This window comes from Pipra filicauda, unplaced genomic scaffold (assembly GCF_003945595.2).
Source record: "Pipra filicauda isolate LSUMZ 115617 unplaced genomic scaffold, ASM394559v2 scaffold71_size5581439_pilon, whole genome shotgun sequence".
NCBI lineage: Eukaryota > Metazoa > Chordata > Aves > Passeriformes > Pipridae > Pipra > Pipra filicauda.
The window spans coordinates 3,004,996-3,031,604 of NW_024104887.1; the positions used below are offsets into that span (position 1 = coordinate 3,004,996).

General features: G+C 45.2%; 1 protein-coding gene and 1 long non-coding RNA gene across 5 annotated transcripts in view; one reads left to right on the forward strand and one right to left on the reverse strand.

Annotated features, from left to right (window-relative positions):
• Positions 1-24,545, reverse strand: part of MYL10 (myosin light chain 10) — an 88,442-nt gene extending 63,897 nt beyond the window's left edge. For 2 of the 3 annotated variants that reach the window (XM_039389332.1, XM_039389334.1), the window contains exons 1-2: positions 24,310-24,545; positions 10,572-10,680 (exon numbers count right to left, since the gene is read on the reverse strand). The gene's annotated coding sequence lies outside the window, so the exon portion shown is untranslated. The remainder of the gene's footprint in view (positions 1-10,571; positions 10,681-24,309) is intronic. The other variant, XM_039389333.1, reaches the window with a different exon arrangement.
• Positions 24,492-26,609, forward strand: part of LOC113994877 — a 32,745-nt gene continuing 30,627 nt past the window's right edge. Inside the window, exons 1-2 of one of the 2 annotated variants that reach the window (XR_003543229.2) lie at positions 24,492-24,821; positions 25,117-25,187. This is a non-coding gene — a long non-coding RNA (uncharacterized LOC113994877). The remainder of the gene's footprint in view (positions 24,822-25,116; positions 25,188-26,609) is intronic. The other variant, XR_003543228.2, reaches the window with a different exon arrangement.

The window sequence follows — 26,609 nt, forward strand, 5'->3', positions numbered from 1 at the left end:
CTTGAACAGATTACAGTAGACCACAAAGTATTGATTATGTTAAGTCTGAACTTCAAATTAAGGCACAAATGAAGGTTAATTCCAGTTATTCACGTAAAGAGTCTTATGACTTGCCTTAAAAATGTATTGAAAAAGTATCAAAATGGTCATAAGCACTATTTTCAGCAACAAATTGAAGTCTACAGGGCTGAATTGTATATTCAAGGGTACTAGATGTGAAGATTAGGAGAAAAAATAGACGATTTGCTAAGAGAAATGACATTTCTTTAAATTGCCCCTTCAAAAGGGCATTCTTCCCTTAATGGTGGAGTTGTTTGCAAGATGGGTGATCATCCTGCTTTGGATGCAGAAGACAGGCAGTGGTCAGAGCCTCACTGTGCTCAACTAAGCCCAGCCACAAAGCCTCCCTTGGTTTGTCTCAGTCATCAGCAAAGTGAAAATGTGGGTCTGACTGCCAGGCTACAGCTGCAGACAGGCAAGGAGGGTTTGGTCCCACCTGCATTACCACTGCTCTGTGCTGGGCACGTCCAGCTCAGCTGGATGAGGGACTGGATCCAGAGCTTCCCACAGGCTGTTGTGTGGTGTCTGCCATAACCAACCAAATCAGCTTTGGCATGGTCATCACTACTGGGAAATGGCCGTCACCAAGGGGTCAGGAGACCTGCCCTGTGCTCTGGATATATCACTGCATTATTTTAACTTCCCTCCAAGTGATCAGGATGTGGTTGCTGTATTAAATTTGCTGTATGATCATATACATACGTAATTTCAGGACACTGTGCTGAATTCTGAGCTCACAGGGCCACAGAAACAGACCCAGTTGTGTTCACACTTCCTCCAGAGCTGTGGAGTAAATTTAAATCAGAGAAACTGAGTCTCTCTCTGCAGTAAAACCAGAAGAAAAAGCCAGTGTGAAGAGAGTTGGGATAAGCTGGGATCTTGGGTTTTACTGTCTCCTGAAGGTTTGAGCTGGCAGAATAGACACCACTCAGGGAATTCAAACTCCTGACAGGCTCTAGTTCCTTGAAACAGCTCCCCAAGTGACATTATATCCCCACAATGTCACCAGGGGCTCTCCAGCTGGGACAGTGTCTCACTAAGATGGTGTGACCCATAGAACTGTCCTGCTTTCATCTGTGAGCTTGACCACTTTGAAAGACACCCATGAGAAGTTCCTGTCTTTAGCAGCCAGGTGGACCAAGGTTTTTCCACATACCTCTTCAACACGATGCTTTGGAGTCAAATGCTTCTGGTATTTTAGTGTAAGGCTTTAGGAAGCTTCATATAATTGTGTTTCTCTTTTAGTATTAGCACATACCCACACCCAGCACTTCGTCTTCTTAAAATACAAACATGTACATGTATAATAAAAACGTTGACAAGTTGTAGTCAGAATCTGAGAAGTTTTAGACCTGAAAACCCGTGCACCTAAAAAAGGATAAAATATGCCCTTTGCACTGATTTCTGATTCCACAGCCTGACCATCCATGTGAGGATGCAGAACAACAGTGCAAGGGGATGTGCTCCAGAATGTCAGCTGGCATCAGCAAAGGTGTTGTGGATACTGCAGAGCTCTCCTGTAAGACTGCTGACTGTTTTCATGGCATCACATGAAACACAGAAATAAATAGCTCCTCTCCTATGATCACAGCATGAAAGTTTTGCTTTGCTGTCTATCCCTTCTCATTAAAAGCATAAAACACAACGCAAGACAGGGATTAGACACAGAGCAGGCAAACGCAACAGAGCCACAGGGAACAGCTCAAGGAGGAAAAGGATTGGCACATGGGCCAATAAAGCCAGTCCTGGTGTCAGCTGCAAGTTGCACCCTCAGAAGGCAGAACTGAATTTCGCTCAGAGAACAGAGGAACAATAGGCACAGGCTCCAGATCACACTGGCCTGTACACCCAGTTCCTTCTCCAGAGCCTCTGTGCAGGTGTTAAAAGAAGCCTCTCCCCCAGCGAGCTGTCATAAAACTGTTGCTTTTTCTTGTCTAAAGTCCTCTTAAAAACAAGCAGGCACACACTCTTTTCCTGTGAAGCAAGTTTAGGTTTTTTCCTATTTAAATTACAAACACATCAGAAGTCTCTCTCACCACAGCGCATCCTGTCTTTTCTCTGTCTGACATTTAGAGTACAAACTCTTTAGGGCAGGCTCTGTCTTCATTTTTTTATGTCTCTTACAGAGCCAAGACATATTCTCAGTGTTAAACAGTAAGTAGAAAAGGCCCATACACATATACAAGGTTACATGATATATGCCTGGCTTATCTGTGGTATACACATGATATGGTCAGTAAAACAGGCCTGTACAAGAAAACTCTCCTTATACACACAACCAAACAGATCCTGACTTGTGTGCTGGGGCCTGCACACATGGCACAGTGTATACAGGAGGCCCTTGTAAATGTACATGTATACACCTGATTTTTGAAAGTCTCCATGATGCCTTTAGGCCGGGAGGAATAAGGAGAAGCAAAGAAAAAGAGGGAAGACACGTTGTCTTCGGCTCAGGTCCTCAGGAGCGGCTCCGAAGGTGGGAGTGACTCAGCCACACAGACATTGTGCACTGGACTGTACATGTGAGGAAAGGTTGAGAACTCCTGCTCAGAGTGACCCCTTTCCTGGGCAAAAGCAAAGCAAATGCATCTCTCTCAGCAGTTCCCAAGGACCAGCTCCAGTCAGGCGCCGTGGTGACATCAGCCCGGCTTTCGCAATTATTTAACCTCTGTCTTTCAGATCAGCAATGAACCAGCAAGGGTGACTAATACACACATCAGCTCTGCAAAGTTATCAACACACCAAACAGGGTGCCAGCCCTCAGCAGTGAACTCTGCTTTCATGAATCTGTGTGGTTTGGATTTGGGGAAAGGCTGTATGGAATCCAAGGAAACGTGTCCCTAGGAAGCTCTGTGAGCCATGGCAGTGTCGGTCCTTTTGCCAGGAAGATGCAGAGGTAGCAGATATTTGCTTTTCCTCATTTCCGTGTGTTGGTTTGCACTACTCCCCTCCAACCCTGGCTCCTGCTCTCACTCCCCAGACAAGCACAGAAAAAGTAGCTTCTCTTAACAGACATCTACAATAAACATGCCGATACTTGAGATGTAAACGGAGAGACTGGCGTTGTAACAGAGCCTCTAAATCAAGCCCAGGACCTTGTTAGCATAATTAGTGATAGGACTGGCATCTTACAAGATCCAGGACGGAAAATGGGAAAATAGCAATAACAATAAAAAAATACAGTTGTATCCTAGCAATTGCTGGGATGATTGCTGATGGTTCAAAAGCAAGTCATATCTTGCGTGAGACAGATACATTTTATATGATGTTTAATCTCACAGGAATTCTGCCGGAAATACTCAGAAGCTTGTTAGAGGAAAATATGAGAAGCTACTCATGTGAACAATAAAAGATTCTCGTGTGGAGGAGCTACTGTGCCTCCCATCCTCCTAATAGGTGCACATCTTACAATTACTAGCATTCCTGAAAAATAATGCTGCATCCTCTGCTCCCATCTGCTAATTTGAAGCTCTGGAGAAGGTGACAGTACTGGTCTTCCTCCCAGCTGAAACTCAGGTAGGATGGAGAAACACAAGGGAGGGGATTTGTTCAGGATCACCTGGAAGTCAGTGGCAGAACCAGAAACAGTATCTCTCTGTAAGGTCCTTGAGAGCACTAAGTAGTTTTAATGGCCCTATTAGTCCGACCTGCAGCCTCCATCCTCTGCCTGTGGGTCTGGGAGCCTCACTGAAGCTCAGCCCTGGGTCTTCAGCCACCACAGGAGCAAAGCTGAGGGCCTGTCTTCAGCTCCTACACAGACCTGCTGGTGCCTGTCCATGAGCCTTGTTGGTCTTGACCCCTTGACTAATTTCCCAGCTTGACCTCAGGCCTCCCTCATCACTGTGGACCTGCCTGCTGATAACTGGGCTGGGTCTGACCCTGGTTAGCCTTATTAGACCTGATCCTGACCTGTGGATTGACTTCCCGGCTTGAGGTTGGACCTGCCTCGTCACCACAAATTTGTCTGATGATCTGGACTCCTGGTTGAGCCTGACTGCCACTCCCAGGCCTGCCCTGCTTGCCATCCTTGAGGGCTGTGGGATGGGGCCCCTTCCTGGTGAGGACCCTGACCTTGCAGCCACATTATCCCTGTGAGTTCCCCATCTCTTTGGGAGCTGATGGTCCTTGCTGCACCCTGACATTATCCTACTAAACCACCTTGTCTCCATGGCACCAAGGGCAGGAAAAGAAACATCACGTGTATTGATACATTTGGGGAACAGAGGTAGAAAGAAATTAAGGTACAAACTCAGACTGGAATTCTTTTTTCTGTGTCTTCAGCATGTCCTTCCTCCCACTTTACATTATCTGCCCCAATTCAAGGTAACAGCAAAAGACGTTGAGGGGCTTATAGGGAGAGGTTCATGTTCTGCATCAGTGTCCCTTGAGAATAATAAATCTTGGATGACAGGAGTAGAAGCAGGGGGAATCAGGTATAAACAGAAGGAAGTGATCCCAGCAGAGGGATTGAGGTGACAGGAAGGAAAGGCAAGGCCTGGGAAGGAGAAGCACTGTTAGATTACCCAGTGGGGCAGAGGATGCAGAGGATGCAGTTGCTGCTTGTGAGGACAGATTTGTGTTGGGCTCCTGCAAAGCACTAGAGCAGCTCCAGTATTTGGGGCTCAGAAAGGCAAATGAGTTCAGCACCCACTGGACAGTGAGATGCACAGAGCTCACAGCAGAGAGGGCCAGGTTGTCCTTTGCCTGATGTTAGATGCATTCCTGCATAACTACAGCTGGATCTGGCATCAGATCTTAGCTCTCCTGAGAAGTTTGGTTTGGAATGCAGCATTCCAGCAGGGTTTATCGTGCACTGGGGGACCTCGGTGTCTGGAGCCCTGACTCCATGTGTGGAGGGCAGAACAGCTCATCCAATAGTTTGGTCTCTAACTACAATCTCTCTTAAGTTAGTCTTTTCATAGAGAACAGCAGGAATTTCACGTACAACTCATGCTGAGGTTAAAAGGCAGCAATTGTCTAAATCTTCATATACAGGCAATTATTGGCCTTTTAATTTGGAAGCTAAAGGAGGTGACTCAACAGAAAAGGGTTCAGGCTGAGTCAGCAAGGTCTTTCCTTGGGAGTTAGATATACAATAGGAAAGCAAAATAACTTAGAGGGAGGTAGGAAAAAAAATGTGTGTTGTGGAGGTTGAGGGTATGGAATGCACCTTTTCCCACAGATTCTCTGCCTTTCCCTTTTCCATTCCTGAGACATCCACGTGCAGCCTGTGGAGAGATTGTGCAGAGAGAAGAAAGAAGGTAACACTTTGTACCTCTGTAGCATCTGATACCTCAGGTATCTACAAACCTCCTCAGACACTGCTCACCTATCTCCACACAACGGCTCTTCTATGAGAACTGGACCTTGCTAGAAGTTTATTTTAATTTGGAGATTAGAAATCTCTGACAGCCTCACAATTCACAGTGCTGAAGTAAAGACCAGGATCCAGGCTTTTAGAGGAATGGATGTAGTGAAGGAAAACTGTGGATTACACCTCTCTGGGGTCCTGCAAGTGGCTAATTAGCCTAGAGAAGCACAGAAACTCTCTTAGTCTCTCCCTGCTGGAGGCAAGCCAAGGGAGTCTGCCTTATTCTTACATGAAGTAGTACCTGAAGAAAGATCAAAGGATGAGACCAAGATTTCATGGCTAGTGAATCAGGCAAGTCTGCTGAGGGTTTTGATAGGATCTTTACAATAAAGGGAAGAGTTCTCTGCTCAGTGACATGCTAGTTATGGGATATTAATTTCCTAGATTTTACTATTATGAGTATTAAATTCCTTGGGTCAGTTGATGGTTCTATAATTTCATCCTCTTCACACGGGCAAAAAACCGATGCAGATGTTTTCAAATGAGCTGAGGGCTCAGGTATTATTTCTGCAATGTCATTTCTGAGATTCCTTCCCTTTCAAAGGGATTTGGGAGACTCACTTGGGTGCTTTGGAAAACGTTACCTTAAACAAACTGTTTCCTTCAGGAGTTACCACTGAAGACAGTGAGCAAGTCTCAGTGTGGTGAGTAAATGCTTTTAGGGACCAGCCAGCAGAGATGAATGTGATCTATTGCTGCCCCTTTGCCCTTTCACCACAGCACTTTGAAGCACTCTGTAATCATAAAGGTAGGACGAATTTGCTCTCCTTCTGTCCATCCCCACCCTGCTATGGGAAAGCAAAGAATTATTATGACAATTGGGCAATTGTAAAATGGAGTAATTAAGTGATTTGCCAAAGGCCAGGTAGCCAAACTGGGGAACTGAACCTTAAGCAGTGCAATTCCTGCTTCTCCTTCGTATCCGATACACACAGCCCCTGCCTCTGGAAGGTCAGGATATTTCTTCCCTGGGGAAGATTTAATTTCCTCCTTTGAATGCTGAGGGAGGGGCCCCTCTAAATCACAGGTTAGGCAGGCACTCAGGTGAGTTAACACCATGTACTTCCCTGCACCATGTCTTGGAGGTGTAGTTAGATGTTATTACATGTACTGCTCGAGCTCCTAGAGGTCTCTGCCAAGAGCAAGCCCCATTGTGTTGGACACCGTTCACACACAGGATGAGAGTCCCTGCTCCCAAAGAGCTTTAATATTCTTTGATATTTCTGGGAAGCGTTTCATGAGAGAATTTCAACATAGAGTACAGGGCCTGATTATTCCTTTTAACTTAGATTACACCGGGATAACTCCACTCACTTCAAACCATACCTGGCAGAGATGAGACTCCAGATCCATTATGTTGCAGCCCCTCTTTTTAAAAACATTGGAGCACGTGTAACAAATAATCAGGAAGTGAGTGGGCAGTTAGCATTAATTGTCTCCATGTCACCATCTTTGGTTGCTGTTGTGGAAACACAGCAAGGCCCAGCAACTGCTCTTTCAGTGCAGAGAGCCATCCCTGAGCCCCAGATGGTGACCAGATGATCTTTCCCTCTTATGGACCACAGATATGCTTCCTATCCTTAGTATTTGACTTCTGCATGCAAGGAGCGCTCACCTAAATCTGCCTGCCCTCCACAGCACCTGGGTGCAACACAGGTCCCTTCAGGAATCCAGTAAAGACCCAGACAGAGCGTAAACAATTTGTGAAAAAAGCACAACCTGACTCAATTAGAATTTCCTCCATGAATAGCTCCCTATGTCAGAACTTAAGGCCCCAATTCATAGGGAAATCTGGGACCCATTTCCTCAGGAATTACTAGTTATTTACGCAGAGAAAGTACTGCATTCTGATTTTGTTTTCTGGACAGTCTGGGGTGGGCTTTACGCTCACGTGAACAGGCTGGATTTGTGCTGGGCTGGCAGCAGGGAGATGTGAGGGGATCTGTACTTCTGCATGTTACCCCTTGTGCCCTCCAGCACCTCATCTCCCCTCCCTGCAGAAGATGTCACGGTGGCAGGAGGAGCTGATCAGCTGCTGTAGGTGATCACACCCTACCACCTTCCCTGACTTTGTCAAAAGCCCCAAAACTACACCTGGCTGGTACAAAATACAGTAATTTTCTGTCATCTCTTTGCTGAGGAGCCCATGAACTCCCAAGGCCCAAAATACAGCTCTAGTCATGACCTGGGGAATGTTGGCATTTAGGATAATGGTTCCTACATAAGAACCACCTGTGGTCCAGAGCCCCATACATCCCATAAAACACACTCCTCTTAGATTAGGACAAGTGACAGTTATCCTTTCCAAGAAAGGATACTTTCTTACTGTGTCTCTGGCAAATTGGACTATCTGTGGAGTAAGATATTATGAGAATGAGCCTGGTACAGTCTGACCCTCAAGCAATAGTTATGATGATCTTCCAAAACCTCCAGAGTATATAATACACCCTTTTCAAAGGCCCAGCCTTAGCCACACACTCTTGTGCAAACAAAATTGGATCTAATTCCAACTCCTATGGCCTTTCCTAGAGTTAAACAAAGCTTTGTAGAGCTGAATGATAACAAACCACAGAGGGAGAGAGAAACTGCATGAAGGAAAAAAAAGAGCAAAACATCAGTCCCTGACATTTGAAAAATTCTTATTTGCCTAACTCCCCTGATTTCAGCAGAGCTGTATAACTCTATACCAGCTTCCAAGTTAGTCTCTCTTTTTTTAAGCTCTCTTCTGATGAGCTCAGAAAGCAGCAGAGGTGTTCAGGCAGACGTGTGTAGGCTGTCTCAGACAGCAGGGGCTTCAGGCAAGAATAATTTCAGGCCAACAGTGGCAAGAAAGAGAAAAGGCTGGTGGTGGAGGAACAGAAGATGAAGAGGGAAGCAGTGAGAGGCAATTCTTGTGGTTTGGAAGTTCCTGTGGCTCTATGTACAGTCAGCATTTCTGACTGCAAACAGAAACATTTCTGTTTGCTTTGCAAGCCAGATTTCTCAACCTTTGGCCTTCTGACCTTCCCTGTATCTGGCACTGTGATCAGGTGTGAGATGCAGCTCCCTGCTCGGAGGGGTAGGGCTTTCTCACATGGTCCACCAGCCAGACTGGATGGGGCCTCCCCAGAACCTGAAGAGACTGACAGTCTGTGAGACAGAGGGAGGGCTAAAGGCGGTGCGAGAAGAAAGCCCAAAAAATGCTCTCTTCAGATGATTTATCTCAGCTTAAACACTGCCATGCTGTCCAATTCCTATAAAACCAGACTTCAGGAATTAGAATCTAGGCATGAACTGCACATTGGGTTTTCCTGGTGCTAAGAACAGACACAGGTCCCACCTGCTCAAAGGTACACTGAGCTCTCTCTGTTGGACTCTGTCAGGAGAAGAGGAAAGCAATGTCTATATTTGACCATTCTGGTTGTTCAATTTGTCCTTATCAAATAAAAATAAAATAAAATAAGGTTATTTTTAAGGCAGTACAGTTTCTTTATACCACATGCCCATGTTTATTGCCATATAAAATTCCCTGTTTGACTACACCCCACCCAGGCTCTTGTACACACCTGCATAAGTCTATAATTTTATCCCATGAATCATTCTGTACCATCAGATCACACCCAACTTACCAGAACTCTAAGGAAGTGGCAAGTTCATTACACTGGTTTTCATCTTTCAATTTTAAAATAAAAGGATTTTTTATTGGTGCCCTAAATCCACAAGTATTTTTTTTTTTTAAATTACAGGCATAAAGAATATGTAAAATTAATTAATTAAATGCACCTGACAAAAGGGAGGACAATGGAAGGCAGAACTAATAAACAGTTTTTAAGAAGCTGTTTGGACCTGTCCTGCAGAGGTTGTATCTACATCATGGGGTACTGCAAATCTGAAGCATTCAAAATCATGAGTCAGGCTCAACAAAAATCATGAGACTGAGGAAAAATCATTATTTTCAGTTTAAATTAAGGGGGCTTGCCTTGTTTTCCTCTGGGTTTTGCAGCCTTGGGAGAGCACTGAGGCCATGATTTTAAGCACTTAAGCAGCCTTTGAAGGACTTTTTTTCCCAGGAAAGTGGAGATTTTCAGCTAAATTACTTGTGTCAATAGCTAGGTGTTTAAGGAACCCAGCAAACAACACAAGAGGTTGCAATCCCAAAGAAATCCAGATGCCATCATGTACTAGAGCAATGCTGCAGCCATCCAGGCCAGTTTGGGAATGTCCTTTGTTAGGAACACCAAGTGCAGCACACTCAGCAGCACGGGGAGATCTGCAGGCAAATATTTTCAGCTTGGATTTTTTCACTTTGGTTTAGTGTAGAGGAACACACTTCCATCTTAGCAGACATTTCTCATTTTTATCTTCTTAAAGTTATCTTAGGGTTACCAAATACCACTTGAACTGGCTTTGTAGTTCCTGGGATTAGGCTCAGTGCACTTCTTGACTTGCAGCCATTTGGCAGCCCCTTCACTGTTACACAAATGTAACACTCAGCAGCGACACGAAACTTTTTGCCATTCAGTTAAAAAATGACAAGTGGCCAAACAGGGAAATTGGATTACCTCCTGGGCAACTTAAATTCCTGTGATATGGCCACTGGGTTGGTTCCTAACCAGGACACTTAATTGCTGAGAAATGTGTTTACAGCTTGGTATGTGCATCTGTCCATTTGGGACCAAGGTGGGTGTGACAGGATCCTACCAGACTCAGGCTGACCAACAGTCTGGAAGAGGCTGCCACCAGTGGGCAACTCCACCACGGTGCAAAGACTGAGCATCCATAAAAACAGCTGTCCCTGATCCAGTCAGGAATGAAAGAAAAAGCAAAGCAATGGTTGAAGTGTCTTATCTGCTCTGGAAGGGCCTAGGTTTGCAGACCTGGTCGGGATGCTTTAGGTCTGAGATCTATTTTCTTTCATGCCCATTCATCATGCTTTATTGCTTGCTAAGGAGAGGACAAAGAAGAAATGGTCTAAATCTAATCAGGCTGCAGTTGACTCTGGCTGAAAAGCCCAGCAACACTGAGTTATCAGGGACCCTCCTGACTCTCCCCTACCCACACTCCCCCTGGTTAACGGGCTCCCTGCTCAGCACACCGTTAACAACAAGGCTCTTTAATTCCTGCCCGGTCCCACTGACATTTACATCTGTTGTCTCCTCACCGCTGTTTTGCCGCCCGCCACTCCGAGTGTTGCTCTCCAACCAACCTTCCATGTGCTCCCAGATCCTTTGGGATTGGCAGAAGGCTCAGGGTAGCAGACAAGGTGAATCCTGTAAACATGGCAAGAGATAAGGCAATAAGGGAATGATAACCACAAAAGTAGCTCACAGGGTTCAAGGGATGGAGGAACATGTACTGTTTATTTTCTGTGCTCTTGGATCAGCTGCAACTCCACATGTAAGGCAACTCCTTCAGCCTCAGCTTTAGGACCTGGAAAGTCCCTTAGCACTGAGCATTATGTAACAAAGAATATATGCTTTCTTTATCTTTTATCTATATAGGAAACAAACCAAAACAACCGAGACATTTGAACAATGCCTACAGCTCTGACTTGGGCCATGTCTCTGCCCTTGTTTGCACTGATGTAAATCAGAGATTGCTGGGAGAGATTTAAAATAGGCCTTTCAATTGCTTATCACATCACTCCTCTGCTCTGCCAGTGATCTGTTCTGTGTGTTTCTAACAACAGTGCCCGTGCTTTTGCCAAGCCACAGTTACACATGGAATGCTTTCTCTCTCCAGGTACACACAGTGCCTGTCCCCCCTTATCCTTTCATATAAAACACTCAGCTTTCATCCCAATCCCGAGAAGTGCACTACCAATTATACCAATCCCAGGGTTTTTTAACTCATTTTCCCGGCATTTGCTCAGCTGGCTTGCCCATGCCATTTGTTTATGATGAATTTTTTATGACATAAACAATTACTTATTCCCAGGTGCATTTAACCAGAAGAGCAGGAACAGAGAGAAGTAACAGACTTGGGACTGCCTGGGCTTGCATGGTGGCAGCAACAATATGTTTACAGGCTTCAAAGGCACTGATAGAGCTCCTTCTGCATTTTGGGGGGCTCAGGATTAGAACTGGCTGGCAAAAGGTGATTTTTAATTCACAGGGGATTTCTTATTTTGGTTTGGTTTAGCTTAAGGCCAGTGCAACCAGCGTTTGCACCTGAGAAACCCAAGGCCGTGCCTTGCACAGCAGAGTTGGGAACCTGTTGGAGGACAGCAGAACAGCCACACATGTACCTGCACACCCTTGCACACTCACACACACTCTTGCACACTCACCCTCACACACACTGCACTGCTGTAGGCACCAGATGTGCCTTTCCACTGGAACATGACATGAGATACGAGACTTCATCTGGTTTTCTGACATTCTGCCTTGACCCCCAACGCTCTCAGCAGCCCCACGGTTCCTTCAGCAGCTCCACAGCTTCCTAACTTCTCTGGTATTTGAGGGAGAAATTGCTGGAGTAAATTCCATGGTTTGAGTAATGACATTGATTTTTTAATTTCTTCGGGAAAGTGATTTATTCTGACCTTAAATTCCCTGTAACTGATGTTGTGTTATCAGCACTGCCAAGTTTTGTCAAGGGCTTGAGAGAAAGGGTGAATAAAGACACAGACAGTTTTTCTCTTCTGTCTGCAGACTACTCCTACCTCTGAGCTGCCAGGTAATATCATATAAGTCATATTAGCCCTTGTTCCCTTTCTTCCGTGGTTGACATAGTTAGTGGAGAAAAACTGATGTAGCTGATGGTGACACAAGGCTGAATCTGCATCAGTCTGAAAACCAGGCAGCAATAGCACCGAGTAACGTGACAAACTACCCAACCCTGCATGCATTGTGCATTGCTCCAGAAAATCCAGGCAATGTGGCCTGCGTGGTTTTCAGCTTGGACGGTTCAGCAAGAAAAAGATTTTTGATAATAAAGTTTAAGAATCGGGGTCTGAAGCTCTGTATCAAACAGAAGTGATCCCCAAGGTACATTAAGGTCTGCCAGTCTCCGTTCAATTAGCAAGTGGGAGACAGCTGTCTGTCTGTCTGTCTGTCACCCTTCCTCTGCCCTGAACACAAACACATTCAAAGTCAAGCCAAATCTTTTTGTTTCATCAGCAGGTTCAGCCAGTTGCCTGCCGGATGTGGAACAAGTTTAGGTACCAACTAGTGCAAGTCAGCAATGGGCCCAGGGTTATTTTCCCTCTCTCTGCTTACTTTGCCTGAGCAGGTAATTGCCAAAGGAAAGACAAACCCTTTCCCAGGCACTGCAGCTTTGGGACTCAGGTCTCTTCTCAGACTTGCCATTTGTCTGTCCCTGTTTCTAAGCACAGTTCAGGGAACTCTCCATGAAGAATAAGGTTCTTTCTCCTGGACCCTTTGAGAGATTTCTTATTAGTCACTGGCTAATTAAAGGTTCCAGTTGCATTGCATTAGCACCTCTCATGTCATTAGAGTCCAGCTGCAGTGCGAGAATCACATATTTGCCGAGGCTCCTGTGCCAGGCAGCGAGCTGGGAGCAGAGCTTTACGTTTCATCACTCTGCAAAAGAAATACAATTAAGCAGTGTTCCCTGATCATATTGCAGCCTGCAAGAGGGGCTCTGAGCACCAATCACTGCAGTGTCTGGCCATGAGTTGTATTGAAATGGTGCTTTGACAAGGTTTTATGAACACATTGTAATAAATCCGTGGCCACCTAAGACTTCTTAATTGTCACTGTACTGCACACGAAGCTGCTCAGAACCCCAGGGTGGAAATGCCAGTTGTGCCTGGGCACATGGTATCTCCACTTGACTTGTAGGAAAATCTTCACCCTTTATTAGGAGTGCAGGTGTTGTGCCACGGGGTCGGGGAGTTCTGAATTCACCCTGTAAAGGCTACTGGTGCAGAGATTTAGTTCATTATAACGTTGTTAATTGACAGACTTGTGTGCCTGTCTAGTCAATAACAGCCTGCTAAAAATATGCATTAAGCAGAGAGAATGAATCAGCTGCTAATAGCAGTCTGCCTGATTGTCAGCTTCTATCTATCTTCGGGATTTGTCAGAACCTTGTCACTATTGTGCTCCAGCAGCTCCAAGCCTCCAACATATTTATCCTCCAAACACCCCTCTGGGGCAGGGCGGTTGTTGCTCTCACCAGTTTACAGATGGGAAGCTGTGATATTGAGAGGGAGAGTGATTTGCCCAAGGTCACACAAGAAATCTGTAGCAAAACAGGGAATAGTTCATCAGTCTGGCAAGCCCAGGGGGATTAACCTACCCCCAGCCAGGACATCTTTCTTGTCTCCTTCCTCTTTCAAATCAGCAGAGTAATAACGATTTATACCAGGAGAAATTCTTTGAGATTCCTTGATAATGCAGAACTTTCGATTTACGAGTGGATGAAGGATTAACTAAATGACCCCCTGCCACATTTCCAAAACACTGACATCCCAAAGACAAACTTTAAAACATCAAATCCACAAAACTTTTTTTAAATCAGTGCCTCCTTTAAACCAAGTTCTAGCTCCTCTCTTTGTTTGTGTGCATTTCCTGTAGCTGCTAACACCTCTAGCTCCAGGTGTAGGGAAAGAACAGCCACCCTACACTGCTGTGGGGAGGTCTAGAATGAGCAGCAGTGTCAGAGAGAAATGTGAATCTGTGATCTGGCCTTGAGTCTTGGCAAGTACATGAGTCCTTTAGTTCATGTATCAAATATGTTTGCTTGTAATTCAGTAAGCTGACATAGGCTCTTAAGGCACATTAACTCATGTGTTACTGTGACGCTGTGATTGATTAGACTATTGCTATTATTAATGTTTCTTATGTGCTGTGGAATGAACAACTTTTAGCTAGATGTGATCCTTCACGTGAAGTTTGCCTTCCAAATAACATACAATAAAGGAGAAGAGATAAGGGAAGAGTGGGACAGTTGATCTCAAGAACAGAGGCATAAGGTAACTAATAATGGGCTGGAGACGTGCCCGGTTTGTGGGCACGGAAGCTGAGCAGTGCCAGTCACACTAGAGGGGAGGGATGGTGTAATCAGGTGAGAGGAGCAGTGCCAAGTGCCCATCACTGCAGCCCAGCTCCTTGTGTCTCCCTGCAGGAGCTACAAACAGGGTCAGCCAGGCGTGTGGAGCCCCTGGAACAGCCCCTCTGCCACTGCCCCATGAGCTGGGACTGCAGCTCCAGCCCCGAGCTCACAAACCAAACATACAGGAGTTGTGGATGCCCCACGAAAGAAAGTGTTCAAGGCCAGGTTGGACAGGGCTTGGAGCAACCTGATCTAGTGCAAGATGTCCCTGCCTGTGATGGAAAGTTGTACTAGATCGTCTTTAAAGGTCCAATGTAAACAATTCTATGAATTTTTAGTATATGGCAAGTCTAGAACTAAGATGGTAAACCCAGCAAGATCTAGTCAAAGAAAAAATCCTGTTACATTTTCTTATTTTTACCTCATACACTTTTTCAACCAGGACCACACACACACTGTACTATGTCAGAGGTGCCTCCTGTGTCTTGCAAAAAAGCTTCAAATCCTCAGATTGCAGCTAGTCATGATTCAGGACCACAATTCCACTCAGGGAGTCATTGTCAGAAGAAAAGCACTGTGGTTCCTCCTGGGCAGGGAAGAGACCCAAACCACCACTTTTAGTTCCTCTGCTTGCCTTTCCTCCCTGTGATTTTTCTTTCTCTCCACAGCCTTGCCAGGGTTACTCTGGGGAGTCAAACCCCTCACTCCACTCCTGTGTGTCTTGCAGGCAGTTGTGGCTCCAGCTGCTGTGGAAGGTGATGATTCTGCAGGTATCTCCTTCCTGCCCTTGAGGTCAACCTCTCCCTCAGGAGGAGATTCTCAGGCTGGTGGTGCAGCTGCTGTAGCTCCCAGCCAGTCATGGCTGCTGGGTGGCATCACCCAGAGGAAAGGAGAAGTGCACAGAGAGGGCTGCCCAGCTGGGCATTACACACAAACCGGCTTCTTCCTGGAAAAAATGAGGGCTTTCAGTCTTTTGAGAACCTCAAAGAATTTTCCTCCACCTTCCTACAGGTGGAGAGGTTGGACAGGCACTTGACTGAACCATCCTCAAGCCCTCCCAGCCCACCAACAGCAGGCTCTTTGTTCAAAAGATTTGTGTGCAATTAGGTAAAGCAAACTTCAAAGCTGTCTAGCCCACTGATCCAATATGGAAAAACCTAATTAAGGGAGTTAGAGATGGATACAGTGTCAGCTTTCACCTGGACAGACTTTGGTGAAGGAAGAAGAAGTTTGAACTGAGCTCTGAAAGCTGTAGGTTCCTGTCCTACAAAGGAGGAACTGAGATCAGGGCTTGAAGGACGATGTTGTTTGAAGGTCTGAAATGTCTACTTTCAACTGCCAAGGTTTGACATTGATAATTCCTGGTCCTCCTAAAAGGCTAAAATATCAAAGGAGAGCGGTGAAGGGTCTTTGTGCAATGAGTGTCATCACAGATATAGAGCTCCCAAAGCCAGGGAAAAGCTCCAGAATGTCAGATACTTGAATGCTCCCAGATATTAATGAATCCACAACTTTTCAGTGAGACGGGTCAGTATTGTTAACCCCATTTTACAAACAAGGATATTGAGTAAGAGAAAGGGGAAGTGACTCACTGAAAACCACCCTGTATTAGAGACAAGAATAGGACTCAGATCTTATGACTCCCATTCCTGAGTCTTAATCACTATTAGATCGAAGCTTTATAGCTTCACATTTACTGAGGGCTGGAAGAGGGAAAAAACAAGAGGTGGGAAGGGTGAGGAGCTTCTTTGAATCAAAACTAAACACAAGGTTCCTGGAATGAAGCCATCACTAATTTCAATAAATTTACTTAGATCTTGAGCTTTGGGATGGCATGAGCAGCTGTGAGTCATCTTGGCCAGTCAAAGGAATAATTAATTGTTGTGGGTAAATCTCAAAAGGTTTAGGGGTCAGGTAAGGTAAGAGGTAAAGCTTATCCTTGACTGCTCTTTTCTGCTCTGCAAACTATGCTGGAGACGCTCACTAGAAGATTATCCTGTGGATTCCTTATGCCAGATCTGTCCATCTGTTGCACACACTTTCTGCCTCATCTTCTATTTTGATTGTAAACGATTCAGTGTTGGGATTGTCTCTATTTTAGAGGTTTTTCTAGTACCTGCCATTGCACAGCTTTGATCCATATAAGGATAAAGCAGTACCAGAGGTACAACCATCATCCAAATAGGAATAGGGGCTGAACAGTTTGGCTCCTGAGATTTTTTGTGCTTCCTGATTATAGCAGGAGTGGTTTCCTTGTGGTGCTTTGATAGTTTTGCTCCCAGCACAGCTCCCAACCAGGAAGTACAAGAATGCAGAGCAATGATAGCCAGAATTTGCAGAACAGCTCAGCATGCACCATCAGAAGCAGGTTTGCAGGAGCTCAGCTCCCATTTAGGCACCAGAATCACCACCTAGATTTTAAGAAGTGCCAGAGAGCTCTTTAGAAAATGCAGCCCTCATGGCAGCTTCTGTTTGAGGATCTACCTCAGTGTTTCAGGCTGAAAAGTGTCACCCTGACTCAGTGTCATTTTTTCAGTACCTCTTAGGTACCGTGAGATGAACGGTGCAAAAAAGCCTTGTGTTCTCCATCAGGGCATGATTCCAAACAAAAAATGTAAAGCTCAGAGTAAAAAGATGCCTTTTATTCCTACTCTCCTGCCCTGAAAACTCAATTTCTCTCCAGCTCCACTCCTTAGTCGGTGCCTGAGGTGGGTAATTGCCCTTCAGTTCTCTCAGGGTCAGAGCCAGGACAGAGGGAATCTCATGGAAAAGGGAGCACTCACTCACTGGGTCTGTTCCTTCCCAGCATCCCTAATCCAGAACTCATTTTTGAGGGAGGGAGGCAAGCAGCATCCCACGTGCTGGATTGTCACTCAGGGTCACCGATGGGATGCTTCCCATCTGGACCTCTTTGACTGCTCCTTTTCTGTTCCGGTGCAAATCGTGCCAAGCTATTGGCGGCTCTAAACGAATTTGGTATTTTCACGTGGGTAGAAGAGAGGCTCTGCACAGCTCCTGCTGTGCTCAGCCAGGAGGTGACGACCAACATACCTGTGGAAGCCCTGAGAACCTCCCTGAGAGCCCATAGGCATGCAGGAATTTAAAAGCCCTGCAGCCATGTCTGAACTGGGAACTTCAGAGCACAGACTTTCAGGTTCAGTTTCATTTTGAAACGTCTGTAATGAAACATTTTGATATTTAAAAATTATTATAATTTACTTTTCCTTCCATGGGAAATTTCAAATATGTCACTTTTTTTTTTTTTTTTTTTTTTGCACTGAAACAGAACTTTACATCCCCCGCACAATTTTTCCAGGAATTTTCCCAAATTTCTGAATTCTAGGATTACCCATAAAGCAGACATGTTGGCTTTCAACCCTCTTTGGTGCCATTATTCCACAGTCTTTTTTTTTTTTTTTTTCCCAATTATGATTACATTTTAAAGAAAGAGTTTATAATCCCTTGCCAAAAAAAATGAGCTCCTTTTAGGTTCCAAGTCTGGAGAAAGGTTCCCTTTTGTTCCTACTAAAGAGATATGTTGCCTGGTGCTGACTGGGAGCAGAGACACTCCTGCATTCCCAGCCCTGACACTAACTGCCCCTGTGGCCCCGGGCTAATCGCTTAAATGCTCTGGCTCAGTCTCCCCATTGGTAAAACAGAGATAATGATACTTACCATCTTCTTCACAGGGGTGTTGCAGAGAAATAATTCGTTTGTGTCTGTAAAGCACTTTGAAGATAAAAAGCACAATACAATTGATAATAATTATTGCTATGCAGGCTGGTTCTCCCCTCCCTAACACCTTAATGGTGCAGGAAGGCAAGGAAAGCCCTGAGCTGAACTAAGTGTCTCTCCTGGTAAACCCCCAACTTCAGCAAAAATGTATCTAAGCCAGCCACCCCCAAATTTTTAAGCTTTAAATCCGGTTTAGTGCCCCTAGTTCTAACTTGCCAAAGTTAGACGTATCACTGCCCGGCAAGGAGATTTGTTTTTCACTGTCTCTTTTTCTCTAGTCCCTCGCAGTTTTTAATAGCATTTTGTGCCTTCAAAAGCTTCCATCAGTCCCTGATACCTCTGCCTTTCCTGGCATGGGGCAGCGGCTTATTATCCACGAGTTCGTTACAGCCCCGGCTTCAAAGATCCCCGGTTCAAAGGGTCCCAGAAGTGTGGAACAGGTCAGCACTTTAATGCCGATTCACACATCTTTAGAGGGCAGTACCATCGCCGCAGTTTTGTTCCTGGGGGAAGCAGAGAATAACTGGTTTGCAGAGTTCCCTTTGGCCTCAGCGCTGGCCACAGAATTGGAGGCTCCTGGTGGCAAAGATCAAGCGTCAGGGAGCCCTGGGGTGGGTGAGCGTGTGGGGCTGGGATGTAGTGAATGAGTGAAAATGGGCCTTTGTGAGTCACTGACTTGTTCGTAATGGGAGCTGCCGAGGAAAAGGGACTGGGGGAGGAAAGGAGAAAAAAGTATCAGAAAGGACAAAATTGTCTAAACTGGTTCTCTCCATGCACTTTCTTTGTAAGACAAGCGATAGAGGGATGATGCACCTAAATATTATCAAAAACAAATCAGAGGAACTACTACTCTAAATACACTTCCTACACAAGCTGAACCAGGATGAAGGGGGAGAATATGGGGAACAAGGAACAAAACAACTGTAGATATGGAATATTGGCTACAATATTTTTCATTTGCACACAGACTTGAACTTCCTGTACAGAGGGTCAAAGTCTTCTGCAGAAGGCCCTTCTTGCTGCATTTATGGCCCAAGAGGAAGCAAGAAAAAGCAGAAATCATCCTGAAGACCATTTTCCAAATAGACAGTTTGAAGAAGTGGCATTTGAGTCACTGGACAGATCTCTAGGTTGAATCCAAATATTGAAACTAAATGCCAAATCTTCTTTTCAGGCACCAGCTAAAGTGGAAGAAGCCATTTTTGCACTGGGTGTACTCATTGTGTCTTAAATTGATCTGAAGCAGTTATGGTACCAAACCCTGGAGGAGCTTTGCTCTTACAGACCTTGTATGCATGCATATGTATATATATATGTGTGTATCTATATCAGAAGACTGTAGCATCTCCTGGGTGTGATTTATTGCAAAGCATCATTTAGCTACAGATGCCTGTTGACATCTAGACTGTGGGCATCTCCAGACAATTACAGAAAGATTATTTTGATGGCTTAAACGGTATGTGGGTCTTGCAGTATAAAAGGACCAATTTCCCACTAAGGGAATGTTTCTAGTGAGAGAGAAAAGATGTGTGGGCTTTAACAGAACAGGGTCCATCCCAGCTGCTTGACTTCAGCTGGGTTGTCAGCAAATCCAGCCCTTCATTAGGACACCAATCATTTCTTATTTCTCTTGTTTTATCCCCTGGTCCCTTGGGGGAGGAGGTTTCATTCACACAGCGCTTCCCTGTAGCCTCTCAGTCTGCAAAGGTGAGACTTAAATTTCTGAAAGGCTTTTTTTGCCCCATCCAGTTTTCCACATCCATGCCCATAGACCTGAAATTCTGTTTACACAGTCGTAGAGACTACTGCAAAAACCTGTATTTCTGTGAAAATTTAGGGTGACTGAAGGCATACCACGTGCACAGGTTCCTACTATAAGCAGAGATTTCATTTAGGAAGGAGAGGATGCTGCTTTTGACCTAACTATGGAAGGATAGTTCTTCTGAATCTCAGGTGAAACTGTAAAACTGCCCTGTTTATAAAGCCTTGTCCCTCTGCTCTGTTTGCCTTAGGCTCAGCCATCCTTGCACCTTCAGGAAAATACTCAGAAATATATTTTCCTGCTTCTTTTTCCAGGGCTTGGGTGGCATGATCTCTTAATGCATCTGCCTGTTTATGTTAGCAAAATGGAAAGCAGCTTTGTTTATGGAAAAGATCTATTTTTGTTTTACTTTTTTCTCTCAACTAAACTGACTTTTATCCAGGATCGTGTTTTGCTTTGGGAAAAGAAATGTGCTGCAGTTCTTAGCCCTAGCTTTAAAAAGTCAGGTCACGAGGAAAAGGGGAAATCCTGATCATATTGTTTAATTTTGTAGGATTACACTGCAGCCTGGAAATCTAAAAGAGTGGAAGAGTTAATATCCCCTTCTTCTCTGCAACTTCTTGCTCTGTGTCCCTGTGCAATGCCATTAGCTATTCTCTCACATATATTTACACAAGCCAGATCAGAGACAAAATCAGTATTTCCATCTTATGGGCAGGGGGACAGTGTGGCATCCAGGGGAGAAGGAAATTTCAGAAGCCATCATACTCCCCTGAGGATAAATCATGTCACTGTGTGTCTTTCAAGTTCTTGGGACTTTGATCTTGTGAGAGATGGAAAAGGGTCAGGACACGGGTGGTGGATTTTGAGTGAAAAGCCAGACAGGGCGTTGTGGCGTGGAGATGATGTGGTGAGGTGGGAGCAGAGCGTGCAACGTTCTCCCTCTGCAGAGATTCCAGGGAATCTGAAAAGCAGAGGTGTTCTTGCATAAGGGTTGGACTCCATGATCCTTGTGGGCCCCTTCCAACTCAGCACATTCTGTGATCCTGTGATTCTGTGGTACTGCTTTACTGCCAGAACGTGAAGGGTCCCGCTCTTGACTTGGAAGTCAAACTAAGGTCTGGGCAGTCCTTGTCATGCCACCCTGCTGGGCAGGTTTTGGCAAAAGCCGATACTCAAAGCTTGGGTTCTATTTTTAGCTGTACTGCTGATTCACAATATGGATTTTGTCAATTCTCTGCACCTTCCTCAGAGAGATGGGGATCACACCTGCCCGTGTTGCAGAACTGTACTGCCCTCTTGGAATGTCTGGTACAGAGTTAAGGGTTGTATGAATTATGGCCATCACTTCATGACATTCAACAATTTATGGTGAAACCCATAAGTCACCATATAATATATCCTTAAAGCTCTGTGACACAGGGAATGCATTATCCCTGTTTCAATTACGGAGATTTAAGTGTGTGTCTTTGTGTGTTATGGAAAACAGTGGCAGCATTGTCTGCTATGAAGGTTGTCTGACTTTCCACAATGTTTGTATACATGTGTGTGAGTTTGTATAACATATATATACATGGCTGCACTAAAAACCACTGTGTTAATGTGAGGTTACCTTGATTCCAATGTGAGGTGCTTGAAAATGATGGAAATTACAGACTTCAGGTGGATCATGCAAGCTCAGTTCAGCCCCACAGTGAGTATGGCTCTGTGACACAGTCATTTAGCACATAACCACACAGTTTGCATTCCACATTTTCCCTCTTTCCATTTTCAAATCACAGTACTGGTTGCACCCTTCAGACTAATATCCATAGGAATCTTTAAATACAAGCTGTTTAAGTGACCTAAATGTAAGAGTCTGCTACTACTACCCAGTAATAACACGATAGGATAGCCAGGGTATGCACTATCAAAAAGGATAATGAACAATGATAATAACCCTTAATAAGTCATAAGAAATAATAAAGTAGGTAATGAGGTGCCAGTTTTCACAGTTAGCTGTGAAATGTTTCTCATGTTGACTTGAGAAAAACCATACAAGGGGATGAAAATGGCCATTTCTGTTGATTTACTCTCACTTCCGACATTTCTTCCTAACATCAAATTTGTGAGCTGGAACAACGGAGCTTAACCATGTTCTGATACATGTTTGGTGCAGAGAAATCTTTTGAAAGACGCAGAATCGATTGAAGAACAAGGAACAATAAGATATCAGCTGGTTTCTGGCTGATTTCCCATCTGACATTGTAAAAGCATCCAGGACTATTTGTTTAATTGGAAATAGAATAGTGAGCCACGGAACCATCCTGGAACCCCTCCTAGCACATATGTACATCCACAGACCCCAGCCACTCGCTCCCTACCCACAGCCATCTGTCATGTGTGCCAACTGGAGCAAACCACTCCTATTACTCAACAAGGAGCTCATTATAGCTTCCTCTTCATCCACGGGGCCTTTGGAAAAGCTCACAGTCTGGGGGCATGTGCAGCAGGGAGGGCATTCTGGACTGGGGTGCAGTCCTTTGCCATTGCTGCATGCCCACATCAAAGTGCATCCATTTCAGTAATAGCCACTATTGTTGTCGCTCAGGAGAACATCCCTTCTTCCTGGAACAAAGGCCAGCTGTGGGATCAACCTAAAAATGACTGGTAGTCAGCCCATGCCGACCTTCTCCTGACTGTTTCAGGAGTTTATTTCGTTTTCTTTATCTGTAAATCTGTTTCAAATCATCCATTTAATTTAAATTTTTCCCAGTTTCACCTCACCACAAGGGAAGTGCTCATTGGAGCAGATTTTCAAGAGATGCCACAGCTTTGTTCCACCATCACAAACATCATTCCCTGTGATTTCACTGCTGATCAGCCCATGTTTGTTATTTCAATGGAGTTTCTTACCCTTGAAGCTCTATAAACTGTTTGGGACAGAAATTATTTTATTACATCAGATTGTTCAGTGTCCAGCACAGCAAGGCCCTGATCACAACTACTGCAATATATTAAACAAAAAATGGCAAAACTACAGAGGAAAACTCTGGCACACAAACAAATCCTTTTTCTTAACTTCTACCTGAACCAGATGCTGGTGGTATATGTAACGTGTGGGGCTTTGCTGATTTACACCCTTGTAAAAATCAGTATTCAAAGCTCCTTTTCATGTGCAGCTTCCATCTAAGTAAAGGGGATACTGCATATCAAAGGCAGCTGCACCAGCCACTTTAGATTTATTAGTAAATCCACTGAAAAAACATTTCCAATGAAATAAATCTCAGCCTGCTGACTTCCTCCTATTCTTTACTTATCCTCTTATTGATTTTTGTCTCGGAGATTTAAACCTCTCAATTTGTTTTATGAGACACTTGTCGAACAGATGACAAGAAAAAAGACAGTGCTGGATATTTTCCTTAGCAGTTTTAAGTAGAAATAAAGAGCATTTCTTTGAAATTAGTCTTGCTCTTGTGACACAGTGGGAAGAATATATCTGACAAGCCCTTTAGAAGGCATTAGCTCCGTGCATAGAGAAAGCTTACGGGCTGCCACCAACACAGCTTTGTGGCAGCAGTGCCCCAGAAGCTCATTGACAAGTTTGACATGTAAACAAGCTGTTGCTAAAAATATTTAACCTGGGGGACCCTGGCTAGTCGAAGGGGCTAGTAATGGAATACAGATCCTTTCACCTCCAGGCATCTGTTCAAAGCCACGCCATTGACTGAGAGTCATTATCGTCTCGTGGCTGCGCAGAGGAATGAGTAGGTGGGCTCCGCTCTGTGTCTTGTGAGCAAATTGTTGCACTGCTAAACCACGCTGGGAATTGGAACAGAAAGCTGGGGGCTGGCACCTTCTGGTGGCTGGGTCAGCTCCTCCCAGGAGGAAAGTGTCCTTGGCTTATTCCCTGCACAGCTCCCTTCCAGGGACATGTCACCTGGCAGACACCTGTGTCTTTGCTGCAGCCCCCTTCCAAATTGCTACTGCTGCTGCTGTGGAGGTGACAGAAGGTGGAGGGGTAGGTACATCCATGCCATCCCTATCCTGCTCCTGCCTCCTGCCCTGCAGCTTGAACCTGTCCCCGCGCTGCCCTGAAACCCAGATGCCAGCTGCAGTAATTTCCAAAGGTTCCCTGACTGTTTCTAAAGGTTCTCTAATCATAGTCTTCCAGGAAAAGATGTCACATATGCTAAAACACCATCTCCACCGTGCAGTCCCACCGTCAGGAGCAGCAGTGAGAGTGACAGGGCAGCACAAGGGACGCTCGCTAAATGTGAGGTGCTGGTGTTCACCCTGCCAGACCGAGGGCCTGTTCCTCTCCTCCGCTCCACAGGGTTGGGGAGTCAGGGAGGGGCAATTTCTATTCTCACACGTTTTAAATAGCTGTTAATTCACTTACCCTCCTTTGCTCTGGGCTGTGTGCTCTGATGGCTCCGCCCGCTTTCAGGCAGTCACTGCCACAGCTTTGCCTCCATTTTGTTACTCGATTTGAGCATCTTTACACCTAAATTTGTATCCTGAAGAGAGATCCAGAGGCAGCGCCATCACTCCACAGACCCTGGGCTGTGTTATCCCACTTTGGTATCACTTTAACCAGCTTTGTTGCCCTGAGGGGGCAGAGGTGCCCTCACAGCACCTGCCGGGGCAAGGCCCACTCCCCTCAGCAGCCAACATGGCGGTGGAACCAGTCAGGGGCCCTGCCCTGCCCCTCACAACCTACCGGCAGCCCTGCACAGCTGAATTTCACCTCCTGTCACATATTCCATATTAAAACACATATATATGTATGATACAGGGGGAGAGATTGCTCCCAGGCCCAGGATTTGTGCGAGGCCAAGTCTGTAGGGTATGGAGGCCCTGTCGTCCTGACAGGCAGGGACGGCTGTGAGAAGGAAGACCTGAGGGAAAGAGGTGGGAGCCTGTCTACAGAAAAGTCACTTTCCCGAGCTGAGTGTTTCTGCCCCAATTGCTTCAGGGTGGCAGAGGACAGTGGGTGCCCTCTGAGGGGGCAGATGCTGTGCCACAGGCCGTGAGCTGCTCCTGAGGGGAATTTAAGGCCGGTCTCCTGTAGCACACTGTGTCCTTATGAGCCTTTCTGCCCCCCAAATCAGGAGGATTTAGATCTATTATTTTTTTTTTTTTTTTAAATTACAGACCTGGCATCTCTTCTATTCCCATTTACAGAGTTTTCAATTCCCATTTACAGAGACATCTCATCGTGGGAGCTCCAGGGCAAACTCCCTCTCCACAGGTGCAGGAACGACGTTTCCAGGCAAGGTTGGTGTTAATTTAACTTTGGGAATAACAGGAACAATAGGACTGGAAGGGGCCTTCTGGTTCATCAAACTAGTCCTCTGTTGTTAGAGGCAAGCAAGTTATATAATCCCTTTTGCAAATGAAGGGCGCTATCCTAAAGCGAGCTGGGTTATTTTTGTCCCCCCCCCCCGTGTCCGTGGGAAGGCCCTTGGAGAACCTCGATGCTGTGAGGACGTCTCCATCTGAGGAGCGTCTTGCTCACCACGGAGCGTCGCTCTTATTAATCTCAGACTGCACAGCCTGGCTTCTCATCCTATTGCATTTCATTCTTTTCCTAATGCTGTAACGGCCAGGATCATACAGGTCTTCCCCTGGAATACTCCGGGCCTCCACATTTACAGCGCTACCCTTAATCTGTGCCACCAGCACAAGATCACTGATCCTGTTTGATATTTTCATCAGTCTAAGGGTTTTGCCTTGAGAAATCGTGCCAGTTGCATGCCAGCAGGCTCCCTTTCAGCACAGCCATCCTCTCCTTTTTTTGTAGGGAATGCACTGGGCAGGGCTATCACACCTGGATAAATCTATTTATTTCCAAGCATTTTTTAAATCAAATTCAAGGATGTATCAGCAACTCTTCTACCATATATTGTAAGGATGTTGTGTGCCATATTGGCTGGGAGCTCTATGAACTCCAATCCTCTGGAGAACACCTGGATGCCATACCTTACTCTGCCTCTTATTAAGGTCTCAGTACAGGTGCTCTGTATTTATACCTCCATTTTCTTTTACTCTGAGTCCATGCAGATTTTTGGGCACAACTGGTGTTGACCCTTTCTACAAGATTTGCTTCCATCCAATCTCTTGTCAGGGCAGGACAGAAGAGGAATAATGCAAGACCTGAAATACTTAGTGCAGAAAAATCTCCTGTTTTCTTGTACCCTGGCTATCACATCGATTGTGTGAGCATTTCAGAGAAGGAGGAGGGGTCCTGTTACAAAGAGACCTGTTTCCCACCCTCTTTTTTGGCACTTCTTAGAATGCCTCTTTGGAAGGGGCTAATGGCCCTCTGGGACAAGCCCTCTTCTGCCAATAACCGTAGGTCAAAAGTTAAACTGAACAGCAGAGAATGAAAACCGGATAAAATACACCATAAATCTTGACATTCTAATTGAGAGCTGTCCAATGCAAACTGCAGCACTGTGTCTGTTTTACCTCAATGCTCTACAAGAGGCCAGATCCTGCTTTCTTTAATGGTTTGAAGTATCCTATTGATTCTTACTGGGACTTCTCACTTGATTAGGACAAGCAAGATTTGGTCTTTGAAAAGACTTAAAAGTTTGATAGTTAGTGCAATTTCTGCAGTTATAGGAGCAGAATGATGGTTTTGATTTCATGGTAAAGGCATGTTCATCTCATTTTTCAGACAGCACTGACACGACT